The 14,424-nt window shown below is 53.2% G+C and overlaps 1 long non-coding RNA gene across 1 annotated transcript in view; it reads left to right on the top strand.

The window, feature by feature from the left end:
• LOC115937649 (uncharacterized) overlaps nucleotides 1–1,842 on the top strand; it is a 6,217-nt gene extending 4,375 nt beyond the window's left edge. Inside the window, exon 2 of the long non-coding RNA XR_004072907.2 lies at nucleotides 1,495–1,842. This is a non-coding gene — a long non-coding RNA (uncharacterized LOC115937649). The remainder of the gene's footprint in view (nucleotides 1–1,494) is intronic.
• The last annotated feature ends 12,582 nt before the right edge of the window (nucleotides 1,843–14,424 follow it).

The following is a 14,424-nucleotide window of genomic DNA, read 5'->3' as shown; positions in this document are numbered from 1 at the left end:
CAAAAGATCCTCCCTCCTTGGGTCTGGCTCCTCATCCTGGTCCTGCCCAAGGTCCGGTCAGAATTCAGGAGATGCACAGAGACTTACTTTCTTGTGTGGACTCCGAGGAGAGTGGGTTCAGGCAAAAGCACATTAACTGCTCACCCAGCATGAGTGGGGGCAGTGGACAGCGTGTCTTCTGTTCTCTTTACTTGCAGAAGTGTGTATTTTTGTGAACATGAAAATTGTGAGGAAACCTCCACCTTTCCTCCTTCTTTCTGTATTGAATCAGTTCCCCCTGGGAGCTGGTCGCCCGATTCTCAGAGAGACTGGTTTGTTTAACAGAAGCATGCATGAATATCATTCCTTGTCCTAAAGGAATAAAAGGATGACCCCGTTGTGCCCCACAGTCTGGGGGCATTTAGAAACTCTTGTGGGGCACATGTAATGTGCTGGGTCCTGGGGATGTGGAAGCCAGTGAGATGTACCTTGGAGGAGCTCACAGTTTGGGGGAAAGATGGATGATATGCTTGAGGTCTGTCAGCAATGTGGGGGAGAGGGAGGGGCAAGCCAGGGGGGAGGGGATGGGATGAGAGAGTGGGAGCCCATCCCAGATGGGAGAGACAGCCCATGCAAAGGGATGAAGCAAGAAAGATGAAAGATGTGTGCAGTTCACATCTGTTATGGGCTGAACTGTGCCCCCAAACCCACATGTTGGAGTCCTAACCCCCAGGACCTCAGCATGTGACCGTATTTGGAGATGTGGTCTTTACAAAGGTAATTGAGTGCAAATGGGGTCATTCAGGTTGGTCCTGGTTCAATGTCTCTGGTGTCTCTGTAAGAAGGGGACACTTGGGCATGGACATGCACATGGGGGAAGCCACGTGAAGACAGAGGCAGAGATGAGGGGGATGTGTCCACAAGCCCAGGGGCTCCAAGAATCACTGGCAGCGCCAGAAGATGGGACAGGAGCAACTTTTCCCTCAGAGCCCCCAAGAAGAACCAACCCTGCCCCACCTGGATCTCGGACATCTGGTCTCCAGAGTGGGAGCGGATGGATTCCTGTTGCTTTAGGGTCCCCCTCTCCCATTGGGCTCACTGGTTCCAGTGGCCCCAGGAGGTGCGTACAAAGCTGCACAGCACAGGGATGCTCTGAAGGCAGCAATGGGTAGAGCAATAAAAGGAACAGGGAGGACCCAAATGGCCAGTGACACCCCAAATACTGGGGATGCTCCAGAAAACTCCTGGAAAATCCACCATAACCAGGGAGGGTGCGGGCACTTGGTCTTTCATAGGCACCTGGCATGTGATTCTCACTATTCCGACAAGTGTTTGGACAGACTTGCTGCTCACTACCAATTTCAGAGAAAGGATTGAAGATGGAAGAAAGATCTTTTCCTGATCATTTAATTTTGCCAGGTTGGTTTTAAAGCCAATCTCTTAGTCTGCTCAGGGTTGCTGTCACAGAACACCAGAGATGGGGTGGCTAAAATGACCGACACTTATTTCTCACAGGACATTGCTGGGACACCCTGTCTTGAGGATGACTGCCTGCTGTCTGTGTCCTTACACGGTGGAGAGAAAGAGAAAGACATGGTGTGTGCAGAGGAGTCTCATAAGGATGCTAACCTCATCATGAGGACGCCACCCTCGTGACTTCATCTCAACCTAATCACCTCCTGAAGGCCCCTCCTCCAAATACCATCCCACTGGGGGTCAGGGCTGTGACACATGAATCTGGGGCAGGGGCACACACATTCAGTCCATTAATAGCCAGGCTGGGGAAAGTTTTAAAGAGATTTACGTAATAAAGAAAGTGGTATACATATTTACATATGTAGTTACCATTTCTGACATTCTTAATTTCTTTGACTGGCTCCATGTTTCCCTCTGATACTATTTTCCATGAACATTTCTGTCTTGCAGGATGAAACGTTGTTAACATTTTGCACAACAAGAAATGTTAGTGATACATTCTCTCAGCTGTCATATGCCTGGAAACGTGTGGTTTTCTTGAGAAGTACTTTAGCTGGGTATAGAATTCCAGGCTGACAGTTTTCTTTTTTCCAGAACTTTAAAAATGTTGCACCACTGCCTTCTTATCTGTGTTGTTTAGATGGGAAATCTGCCTTAAAGTTCATCTTGTTTCTAGATATGGACCACATCTTTCCCCCTCCCTTGGCTCCTTTTAAGATTTTTTCTCTTCACACTGGTTTTAAGCAGCTTGATTACAACGTACCTTAATGTCATTTTCTTCATGTCTCTTGTGCTTGGAGTTTGTTAGAATTTTTGGATTTGGTGTTTAACGTTTTCATTGAATCTGGGAAGTCTTCAGCCAGTATATTTTCAAATGTTTTTCCTCTCTCCCTCTTCCCCAACTCCATCTCTCTCCCAGCCTGCTCTGTTCATTTACACAATTTTTATACATTCTCTGTTTCATTTGAGATAGTTTTTATTGTTATATCTTCATATTGCTCCATCTTCAAGTTCACTAATCTCACCCACTGTTAATCCCATATGGTGTGTTTCATCTCAGACATTGTTATTTACATCTGTTGAAGTTTGATTTTGTTATTTTTTTATGTTCCTTGTCTCTAGTTTTTGAACATGCTGCATACAGTTATAACTGTTTCAGTGTCTTTGCAGAATCTACCATAAGGGACAGTTTGCAGTTGTTTTCAATGAATAGATTTGTCTCCTTGTATTGGTCATATTTTCCAGTTTCTTTGTACACCTGATAATTTTTCACTGGATACCAGACATTGTGGATTTTATTTTGGACACTGCTGGATTTTTTTTTTTGTATTCATGTAAGTATTGTTGAGGTTTGTTATGAAGTACACTTGGAAATGGTTTGATCCCTTTGGGTCTTGCTTTTAAGATTTGCTAGGTGGAACCAAAAGGTGTTTCGTCTACAGCTAGTGATTCTCCAACACTGAGACAAAGTCTTGCTGGCTATCCTAACCACCCACTGCCCTGTGAGTTAGGTTTTCTAGTCTGGCTCAGGGAATATGCACGGTTCCCAGCCCTGGGTGAGTACCCAGCCCCATTCCTCTGGATCCTGGATCCTTTCAGGTGATTCTTACCCCAGTCTTGGGTAGGTCCTCACCTGCATGTGCTCATCAACATTTAGCTGAAGACACAAGGAGACCCTTTGTGCATCTCTGGATTCTCTCTGTGTAGTGTCTCCTCTCTGGATCTCACCTCCTTGGTCTCCCCCGTTCTCAGCCCTAGGTCTTCAACTTCGGGGGTCTGCAGGGCTACACCTGGGTCTGCTGCCTGTGTCTGGAAACTCTCTCCAGGTAGTGACCAATTGAGAACTCACTTCCCTGTTTCCTGTACCTCGGGGATCACTGCTCTATTGCTTGATGACCTGTGTCTTGAAAACCATTCTTTCATATGTTTTGTACATTTCTGGGGTTGTTTCATGTGGGAGAATGAATCTAGTCCCTGTTGCTCAATCCTGGTTGGAAGCAGAAGGCTTGGGGAAAGATTTATAGGTAAGGGGATGTTGATGCTGTGACATCAAAAAAGGTGTTGCTGACTCTCTAGAGTTAATGTGCCCTTTGGAGCACCACCCCAGCCTCTGTTGGAATGTACCCCCTGAGGGGGCGGACCTAGTTTTGTCCACTGCTGGGACCCCAGCCCCAAGGACAGTGCCCTTGCTGTTCATGCAGGCTGCAGTAATTTGAAATAGAGGTGACTCGGAAAAGGGGATGTTTATTCATACATTCAGATGAGGTGTTGTTTCTACCATCTCCCCACCCATGGATGTTACAAAATCTTCCTATTACATGGTGTAGTTATCAGCATTTTTGAACATTCTGAAGAGACGTGGGGCTGCCGGAACCGAGGTCCCTGCCCTCTTGGGGGTGAGTGAGGAGGGGTGAGCCATCACCCTACAGTTCCAGCGCCCAGTGTCCTCCTAGTTGGGAAAATATCACCTCAGAGTCTCATTGCTCCACACTGATATTGGCCTGCACCCTGTTTTAGGAATAAAATATTTGTGGAGAGGTTTGCGTGTGTGAGTATGTGATTATGTGTAGTTGTGTGAGTGTGGACTGTGTGTATAAGTGTGTGATTATGTGTGGAAATATGTGACTGTCTGTGATTATGTGTGTTTGTACATGTGACCATGTGTGTACAAGTGTGTGATTGTGTGTGCGTGTGTGTGTGTGTGTGTGTCTGTGGGTGGTGGGGAGGGACATTGGCTGACAAGGTGACCCTGGGGAGCAAATTCACTGCCCACCGCACTTCTCTCCCTGTCATGCTCAGGAGAGGACATGAAAGGTAAGTGCCCGCTGAGGCCAGGTGGGGATGGGCAGCGTGGTTTTCTGTACCTGGTGGGCACCTCATTTGAATGAACATGCATTCCTGTAGGTGGGGCTCCTTGGAGTTGGGGTGCATGTGGTGGAGCTGAGGCTGGGCGCTGTGACCAGCAGGCAGCAGATGGATGCTCTCCTTTTGTACCTCCCAAGCTCCCACTCACCTTGCCCTGTAACAGCCACCTGCACGGCAGGCAGAGACCCAGCTGGGGAGGCTGGGGCACCAGCCACTGGGTGTCACTGCTGCTGTAACATCTGGTGCTTTGTGCACACCTGAGTGCTCCCCATGCTGCCACCACTCTTGTGGGGACAGGTGCCTTTGGCCACACTAAACAAGTATAAGATCAGCGTCCCCCCAGTTGGGGCATTAGGGCCCAGTCTGGGCAGGCTGCCCTGGAGGCTGCCAGCTCAGGTATCGAATCCCGGTTATTAAAACTCTTTGTTATTGTCCTACACATTGGAAATAGAAATTGTCCTAAATCACATTGGTGTGGTTTCCCTGCAAAGAGGACATGGTTTTTTGGGGGGTAATGCAGGGTCCCAATGCCCTGCACCTGTGTTACTCTGTGTCCTTTCTCCCTCGTCCCTCATGGAGAGAGTCCACGATAGTGGAATTAAGAAGTCATCTTGGGGGGCGCCTGGGTGGCTCAGTCGTTAAGCGTCTGCCTTCGGCTCAGGTCATGATCCCGGGGTCCTGGGATCCAGCCCCGCATTGGGCTCCCTGCTCAGCGGGAAGCCTGCTTCTCCCTCTCCCACTCCCCCTGCTTGTGTTCCCTCTCTCACTGCCTCTCTCTGTCAAATAAATAAATGAAATCTTTAAAAAAAAAAAAAAAAGAAGTCATCTCGGAGAGGAACCGGAATCATCCCAGCCCTGCGTGTCTGCACTAGAAGAAGTTATACGAACATGCAGGAGGTTTGTGCAGAATGCTGACTGTTCTCCGAAGAAAAATGACCCCAGATCCACTGCAGCTGTTTCATTACATCTCAGAACGATGCGGACTTATTTAATAAATAGAAGAATTTTTTAATCAAGTCATGAGACAGGATGTATAAACTTTCTTATTGATTACACGTTTGTAAGAGCTTTCTCAATAAAGCGCACTTGCTCCCCTCTGTCAGGTTTCTATTAGGGCAATTTAATCTGTGTAACTCTTACTTTATATTGTTCTTTCTGTTTTATTACTTCGTATTACAGAACATCTTTGTAGCCACAAATTGAATAGCATAATTGTTTTTTTTTTTCCTTCTTGGGACAAAAATGTGCTTTTTGTTTCCAGGAGGTAATAATTTTAGACAAAACTGATGTTTTAATGGGAAAAATTTCTACCAAAAAATAATAAAAAATTAAAAACCCTGCATAGGCATTTATGTCCCCCTTTTGATCTAAAACATTGTGGCAGTCTGTGTGATCCGTGTTTTTGAAGCAACACAAACAGCCGGGTTGTAAACGTTTTACCTGGAATGTAGCTAATTTCCTTCGGGAGCATTTCGGCTTTCCTGTCACCAAGTTGTGTTTTTCTGTCACGTACCAGGTGAATCGCTGTCAATTCAGGGGCATTGACACTTAATTTGTGAGAGGGACCACTGCAGTGGCGGCCTGTTCCAGCTACTCTGCTCTCGGGCTCATCCCTTATGCATGCGGCATCTGTATAGACATTTCCGTGTTTCTTCACCGCAATCGCTTCTGCATACATGGCCTCCTTTGTCCTCCCGCGGGTCTCGGGAGAAAAGCACACCCGCCGTTAAAGTCTTTCTATGTTAAAGGCAGGGAATGGAGAAACGGGGAGGGGCTTAGCCAGGACCCCGGGGTGGGGAAGCGGGCTCGGTCGGGGGGAGGGGTCTGTTTCACCTCCTCCTTGTCCGTCCTGGGCTACACCTCCCATCCCCAGGCGCTCGGCTCCTGGGATGAGACCCACCACTGGTGTCATGGCTGAGACACACCATGGGGGTCCTTCCACCGAGAGCTACTTGGGACCCTCTGAGAGCCCCTCATGCATGGACCTCATTCTAACATGGAAGGTGTCTAGGGACAGAGTGACTGTCGTGAAGGTCTCTGCCCCTCCTGTCTCCTGTGTCTGTCTTCTCGGCTAGTCCTGGGGCTGAAGGAGGCTCTCATGTCTCGGGACCAAGGACCCTGGGGTCCCCTGCATCTCCTCGCCCTCCCGGGTCACACCACACTGGGGAGAGCCAGCAGTGTGCGTCCACTGTGAGCCAGACTCCAGCCAGCGTGCCCCTCATCCCTCAGTGGCCACTGGTGGCACCTCTCCCCTCCTCCCCGTTTCCTTGGTTTTCCAAGATCTCAGACCTGGAGGGTCCCACAGATGCCAGGTGCATCTCAAGCATCTGGATGGCCTCCATTCTTAGCTTTGGAAAAGTGCCACAGGGCTGGATTTTATACCCACAAATGTGCTGACCACATTGGGCCATGGCACGTTCCAGCAAAGACATATAAATCCAACATGAAAGAAGCGTGAAATGATCATAGGAATGTTTGCTCTGGACTTGTTTCCATCATGGTATGAACAGCGCTAGTCTCAGTGTCAAGAATATAATCACAGCCATCGGACATTACAGACCCATCACGTTGCTCTGACCAGGATTCCCACAGGGGCACCACCATTTCCTCAACACAAACACAACGATTGTCCCTCTCAGCTCTAGTGGAAGAAGGAGCTCTGTGTATATCTGTCCTGGAGTCGTAGGGATTGTCATGAGATCCCGAGGAAGCAGAGGACCACATGTGGAATGGGGAGATGGCCAATTAGTTCACCAGATGAAGACAAATGTGCCTTTCGGTTGGTTCCAGAAGATTCCAGAAGGATCTTTTCTCCAGGATGTGAGGAGTGATAAACCAGAGAAAGAAAGTAAGAGCTGAAATCGCTGTGGTTTTATTTCATCTTTTGGGAGGGGGCAACTGGCTTGTTAGCAAATGCTTGCAGACGCAAGGGAAGGATATAGCCGTCACCCTAATGATATCTGGGAGGCCCCTGCTGGGTTTCTCAGAAAGGCCTCCAGCAGCGAGTGTGGATGGGCAGCATTGGGTCTCCAGTGCACAAACGATGGGTTTGGGGGACAAAAGGCCCGGCCACGTTGACTCTCAACCCTCGACACAAATGCCCCCACCCGTCTTCCAGTCGCTCAGGTCCCAACCGGCCCAGAATCAGACCTCGAATCCTCGTTACGACCCCGCAACACCTTGTCACACAGTTGTCCGCCTACAGAGGAGCATCGGCTTGCTACTTACAACCTTGGGTAAACGCGCTCAGGGCCACCACTGGGATTCATCTACTTGCCAAAATCATGGCACTCGGAAGTAAAACCAAGGATTCTTCAAGATACCCCAAACCGAGGTCCTTGTCATTCGTTCAAAGGCCCTGTCCACGTGGGCTCACACTGCAGTCCCCGCACGTGCCTTTACACAGTAGGAGCATCCTACCCGGCAGGAGGCCAGGATGGGACCCTGAGAAGCGTCTTGCCTTTCTGCGTGTAGAGAACCCTTCTCAGAGTCGTGCTCTATGTGGGTTTACCAGAGAGCCTGAGAAATGGCAGAGCAGACCATCTTTCCAGATGCCCCGGTTTCTGGGTCTGGGTGGGGGACACTGGAACATGAGCAGGGGGAGGTGGGGTTCTCTTAAGGATTTGGGCCATGAAGCTGGGCTTCTGCAGAGGTTAGGCCAAGTCGGAGACGCAGTGCATCCCCCCCAGCCTCCGCCGCGGGAAGCATATGAGCCCCGGTGGTGTTCCTGGGGAGACCTACCTGTGAGCTTTGTCTCCCTTTTGCTTGCCTGGGATTTCTAAGGTCTTTATGGGCAGTTAACATTTACTACAAGGGAACAGAGAGTAAGACTCCCTAAAATTGTAGTAAAACACGCGTAACCTAAAATTTACCATTGTAAGGGTGTGGGGGTCGCCGGTGGGGGTCGGCGCCACCTCGTGGGCCCCAGGGAAATGACAGTCATTCTGACACCTGGCAAGCTTCCCTCGCCCACCGCGGCGTCAGGGACCCGTCTTTAGGGTTCTTGCCCTGAGCACCGACCTCCACGGAAGCCCAGCCTCGCCACACAGCTCCCAGCCGAGTGCTCCCCATGCAGACACATCCTGACGCTCGTCCTGCTTACTGTGCCCCCGAGACGCTGCAGACCCTGCCCCTGCATCCCATCCATTCAGGTGTCCAGGCCCGTAAGCTGGGACACGGCCTTGGCCAGGTGCCTCTCGGTTGGGTTGTGCTGCCACAGACATTCTTAGTCCTAAGTCATGGCCCCCGGAACGGGGTATGTCTGGGGGTGAGGGGGGGACAGCTGGGGCGTGACCTCCTGGGCTGCAGGGTGGCCCCGCCCCCTCCCTGTGAGCAGGCCCGTGGGTCTGTTTACCGGTTTCCGTGTGCGTTGGCGTGACATTTCCTGCCCTGTCCTCCCCTCTCCTGCCCCTCCCCCATGGTGGCCCTTCTGTCCTGAGAGGGTGGCTGGATACACTAGCTCTCACATTTTGGACCTGCTCGAGGAAGGGGATTCCAGCGGGTGGGACCCTCAGCGAGGGGGCTGTGGGTCGAAGCTTTAAAACACAAAGGGTGTGGGGTGTTCTGAGCCAATTCTCCCAGCTGTGGACTGTCAGGGTCACACACGCACCCCTCTATCCACTTATCTATGTATCCAGCTATTACGTATGCGTCCAGGCATCAATAGCCTGTCTATCTCTATCCGTCTGTCAGTCATCTGTTTATTTACCATTGACCTGTCCATCTCTCCACCCAGCCATCTATCCATCTATCAACAATGTCTATCTATCCATTCATCACGTACTTATCTACTATCTATCCATCCATCCATCCATCCATCGACTTACTTGTCTATCCATCCATTTACTTACCGACTACCCATCCACATATCAATCAATCTATCCATCCATTTATTTACCAACTGTGTACCTATCCGTCTATCTACTGGTCCATCCATCATATCTATGTATCTATCTATCCATCCATCTGTCCATCTACTTACCTGTCTATCCATCCATTTACAAACCAACTATCTACCCATCCATCAATTTACCCATCCACATATCTATCAATCAATCTATCTATCCATCCATTTACTTACCAACTACCTACCCATCCATCTATCAGTCTATCATCTATCAATCTATCCATCATCTATCTATCCATCCATCATATGTATGTATGTATGTATGTATCTATCCATCCATCCATCTGTCCATCCATCCATCTATTCATTTATTATCTATCCATTGATCTATCATTCATCCATCCATCCACTAGATGAAGGAAAAGAAAGCAGACACTGTCACACCAAGATGGGGTGTGTGTGTGTTTGGACACGTGTTTGGTGGGTTTGAGCAGAGGTGTGCAGGGCGTGAGGGTCGGTGCTGTGTGCACCCAGGGAGGAAGTGTGCAGCAGGTGCCGAGCCCAGCATGTGCACAGGCCCTTCAGGGCTTGTGAGGGAAGGTGCTGATGTGATGCAGCCACAGGGGTGAATCCAGGGGGCGGGCGCATCTGGATGCAGGGCATCTGGAAGCCTGGGCTTCCTCTCTGTGTGAGATGGGGGTGGGGGGAAATTTTTTTTTTTTTTGTAATTGTAACTTATTTCTTCTCATTGGGATGAAATTCCCATAATGTAACATCAATCCTTTAAGACTGAACAGTGGGATCACACACGATGGGGCCTCGTGTGTCTGGCTTCTCTCGTGAGCATCGTGTCCTCAAGGTCCATCCCCGGGGCAGTAGGCATCCGAGCTCAGTTCCTGTTCCCGGCTGAGTCGTAGTCCGCTGCATGCACACAGCTCGTATAGTCTATCCATCCGTCCATCCGTGGGCACTTGGGTTCCTTCCGCCGCGTGCTCTCGGGCTTGGGGAGGATTGTGAGAGCGTGCCCTCTGCGTGTACCTCTGGCTCCCAGGTGAGAATCGACGGTGCTGGGGAGCGTGGGATCCGAGCGCCGAGGCCGGAAGCATGGCAGCTCACACACGGTGGTGACCGGGGCGCAGGGCACGGCCGCACTCGGGGTGTGTTGTGGACACAGAGCCCCTAGACTTTGCTGGCGGGCTGGATGTGGGCGTGAGGACAGGATGACCCTCGGGGCTGTCCTGGGCAGCGGGGCTCGGCGCTTCCCTGTTACCATTTGAGAGGGAGCCAGGAATTCGCTCATTGCCGTGAGTGTGGAGTAGGCTGGGTGGAGTAGGCACGGAAGTCCGGTGGGTTCCTGTGACCCTGTGGGTTTGGGTCACCGGGCGTCCGGGGGTGGGGCGGGGGCAGTGCTGAAATAAGCAGCAGACACAGTGTCCAGGGACAGCTGTGGCCTCCATGTCTGTCCGCGGCGGCCCCTCGCCCCCGCCCGAAATTCCAGAGGTCTGGCTTTCCTGAGGGTTTCAGGGCTGGGAGGGCGGCTCCTGCTGGGAAGCTTTCTGAAAGCCGCTAGTGGTTGCAAATAGAAGCGGGGGGGGGTGGGGGGGGGGGGAGGTTGCGCAGGTGGCCCGCCTGGCCAAAGCTAGTTGCTCACACACGCCCCAGGGGCCCGCGCAGGGACGGTCGAGCTGGCGGCACCAGCAGGAATGCAAGCATCTGGGCGCGGACCCCGCCTTGCTTGGGGGACAGGGTCAGTGCCCTTTAAAGGCACACGGAACAGGGCCCCAGCGCGGGGAGGCACCTGGGCTCCCCCGTCCCCAGAAAAGCCATCCTGGCCGACGCCCCAGCCACGCCAGGCCCTCCCCACCTGCCTGCGCCCCCACTGGCCTCGACCTCAGCCTCGGGGAATGTGGCACCGTCGGAATTAGAAACGGCCCGGACCCACCCTTGAGGACAGTCACACAGCCCAGCTGCCCCAGAGCTGGACGGTGGGCCCAGAGAGGGGCACCCCGCACGCCCTGGGCGTGGGTCTGTTCTGGGCCCATCTGAGGAAAGGAGATCTGTGCATCTAAGACCTCGGGGCCTCGCCTCTGCCTCTCAGCTGTTGCTGACCGCCGTGTTTGTGCAGTTGCTGGGAGACGCCAGCTATAAATAGGGCAGGGTCAGCTGGGGCCGGCTGGGTGGGCCGCCAAGGACCGGCTGTTGTAAACAGTGACTTCTCCGGGTGGTGCTGGTTACGGGGGAAACGGCCCTTAATAAACCGTGGCACCTCCCGCTCAAAGTGCCGATAAGCCTGCCGGTGACCCCAGGCCCAGGTGCCGGTCTCTGCCTCCGGGGCTCTGTCTGCAGCACCGGCCCACGGGCCGCCCAGACCCTGGGTTTTCAGTGTTACTCCAAACACGGCACACGTGTGTTTTTCTGGAGCGTTGCACGCTCCGTGGAGTGGCCTCAGTGTCCTTTGAAAAGGGGCCGGTGCTGAATTTTGCAGAGTGTGAATTCCAGCAGATGTAGATGTTTCTTAGCGGGAGGGTGACAGGCGGGGGAAGTGGGAAGCATTGGGACAGAGCGTGAAAAGTGCAAAAGGGATTTCTCCAAAGCCCGGTGCTCAGGTCGGGTGAGCAAACCGTGACGGTGGGTGTGCAAAGGGGCAAAACACCCCGGAAATGTCCTCCCTGCAACGGGGCCGAGCCACCCTCCTGACTCAGCACGACGGGGATCCCACGTGTGGCCCGGGAAGTCTGTGGGTATCCCTGACAATAGATATGGGGGGGTGCTTGGGACCTGTAAGGTGGGAATAACCAGGCTATGGGGCAGGAGACCCCAGCGTGGATGGGTGGGCCCCAGCCCCTCAGGAGCCCACAGGCCACGTCACTTCACCCCATGTTGGTGCCCGTCTGATACACCTGCCATGCTGTGAAACAGGCCTGAGTCGATATTTAGTGTTTTGCAAACGAGGGAGAGTGGTGTGACGGTGTCTTGTGTGGTGCAAAGGGATGGGAGATGGGGGGACCCTGGCCACAGCCCTCGGGGCTCAGCCACCTCCCTGGAAGCTCCCAAGCAGGCCAGACTTTATGTCTTTTCCTACAAAGGCACATGGCAAAGCCTCAGGAGCACAGAGCTGTCTGGGCTCAGTCAGGGTCAAACGGGGTGTGTGAGGTACCCGAGGCTTTCATAACAAATGACCCTAAACTGAGGGCTTAAAACCATGGGAATTCATCCTCCCCCAGCTCAGACCAGCAGTCTGAGATCCAGGCAGGGCAGGGCTGCTGAGATCCAGGCAGGGCAGGGCTGCTGAGATCCAGGCAGGGCAGGGCTGCTGAGATCCAGGAGGGGCAGGGATGCTGAGATCCAGGCAGGGCAGGGCCGTGCTCCCTCCTGAGGCTCCAGGGGAGGGTCCTTCCTGCCTCTTCCAGCTTCTGGGGCTCCACCCTGGGCTGGTGGCCACATCCCTCCCATCTCTTCCTCCGTCCTCACGTGGCTTCTCCTCTGTGTCCATGTCTCCTCTTCTGTCTCTTACAAGGACACCTGTCATTGGATTTAGGGCCATCCTGATCCAGGATGAGCTGATGTCCTTCATCACATCATCTGCAGAGACGTCACCACATAAGGTTTCGTTCAGGGATTAGGACGTGTACATTTGGGGCTGCTACTCAGCCTGCCGCACCCACCTTCTTGTCCTGGTGCCTCCCGGCTCTGTGTCTTAGGATTCCCGGAAAAAATCAACTCCGCCAGGTATAAGCCCTCAGGACAGCAAGCTGCTCCCATGAAGGGAGGGGAACTTGGTCCCTCGGGGTTGCTGTAACAGAATTCGGTAGGCTGGGCGGCTTGTAAACAACCGGCAGTTACTTCTCGTGGTTCTGGAGGCTGCAGTCCAAGGTCGAGGCACCTGCAGATTCGTGTTCGTGGACGGCTTCCTGGTTCATGGACCGTGGGCTGTGTTCTCGCTGGTGGGAGCAGCAGGGGGCTCTCTGGGGTCTCCCCTATGAGGACACGAATCCCATATGGGGGCTTCACCTTCATGGCCTGAGGACGCCCAAAGGGCCAGCCTCCATAACAAACAGTGCATCACCCCTGTTCTTCACCGTCCTTCACCATAAACCCGGAGTCCAAGCGCTCACGCTGCCTCCCCGAGGACCCAAGACCAGCTCGTGGTGTTTCCGCTGCAGACGCGCTTCCCCCGCCTTGGGGAAGAGATCACGGCGGTGCCATCCATCCGGCTCCGCTCTTCGTGTCGGACGGCGTGGAAACCGTGCAATTCGATACAACGGTCCACCCCGGTCGGCTGTGTGCACAAAAGCCCACCCGGCTCCACAGCAGCAACAAACCCTTATTTTTCCCCCAGCGCTCGTAAACGTCCTGTTATGAACCTCCCCGAGCCAGTAAACGTTTGCAGCTTCCCGCACCCAGGAGGTGCTGGAAACACGCTATTAGCTTATCAGTTCGTAAAAGCGTGTTTAAGGGGGCGGCGTGTGGGGCTGCGGACGGCCCCCCAGCTCCTGGGCCGTGAGCTACTTCCAGAAAGACGCGGGCTCTGGGTGCAGGCTGTTGACCTGCCTGGACGGGGGTCTCCGTGCCGACGGAGGAGGGGGTGGGATGAGGTCTCATGGTCCAAGCAGCCTCACAGGCGCATCCCCTTGGGTCTTGCAGCCCGTCAGCATGGACGGTGCACTGAACCGAGGCAGGATTGCCACATGGGTGGCGGGAGGAAGGCCAGAGATGTGGCAGGTGCACACGGACCACCCAGGACGTGTTTTCTCTGTCCCAAAGCGGCCGGGGGCCAGGGGAGGTCCGTGGGGCTCTCTCAGCTTCAGGACGTGGAAGCTGGTGATTCCCGCAAATACGGCCGTTCCCTGTTTCAGACTTGCAACCACTTCAAATTCGGCTTTCGGCCCTCCCCTCCGTCACCACGGATGGGTCTCCTCTCTGAACTACGGGTTTAATGATAAAGTGAATTGTCCCCCAAAATTCTACAGTCCGCTTCAAGAAGCTGAGCGAAACAGGGCATGAACATGGAAGTAGCACCAAGCAGCCCGGGCTCCGACCAGGTACAGCTGGCCCTGGTCAAGCCCACGGGGCCCGAGGGGCAGCATCCTGGTTCTGTTGCCTTGTCCACATCCGTGGCCCCTTTGCCTTCCTCCGTCTGCTCCAGGATTTGAGGTCAGGAGCATGAAGTCCCCCACGGTCTGCTGTGCTGAGTGCATCTCTTTCCTGACTTCCTGGGGGGCACTGTCCCTTCGGTTTACACCTGAACATGGCATTTA

This window comes from Leptonychotes weddellii, chromosome X (genome assembly GCF_054177405.1).
Source record: "Leptonychotes weddellii isolate Sample4059 chromosome X, ASM5417740v2, whole genome shotgun sequence".
Taxonomy (NCBI): domain Eukaryota; kingdom Metazoa; phylum Chordata; class Mammalia; order Carnivora; family Phocidae; genus Leptonychotes; species Leptonychotes weddellii.
Note: the sequence above shows the minus strand (reverse complement) of the source record. Positions and strands in the feature narration are given on the sequence as shown.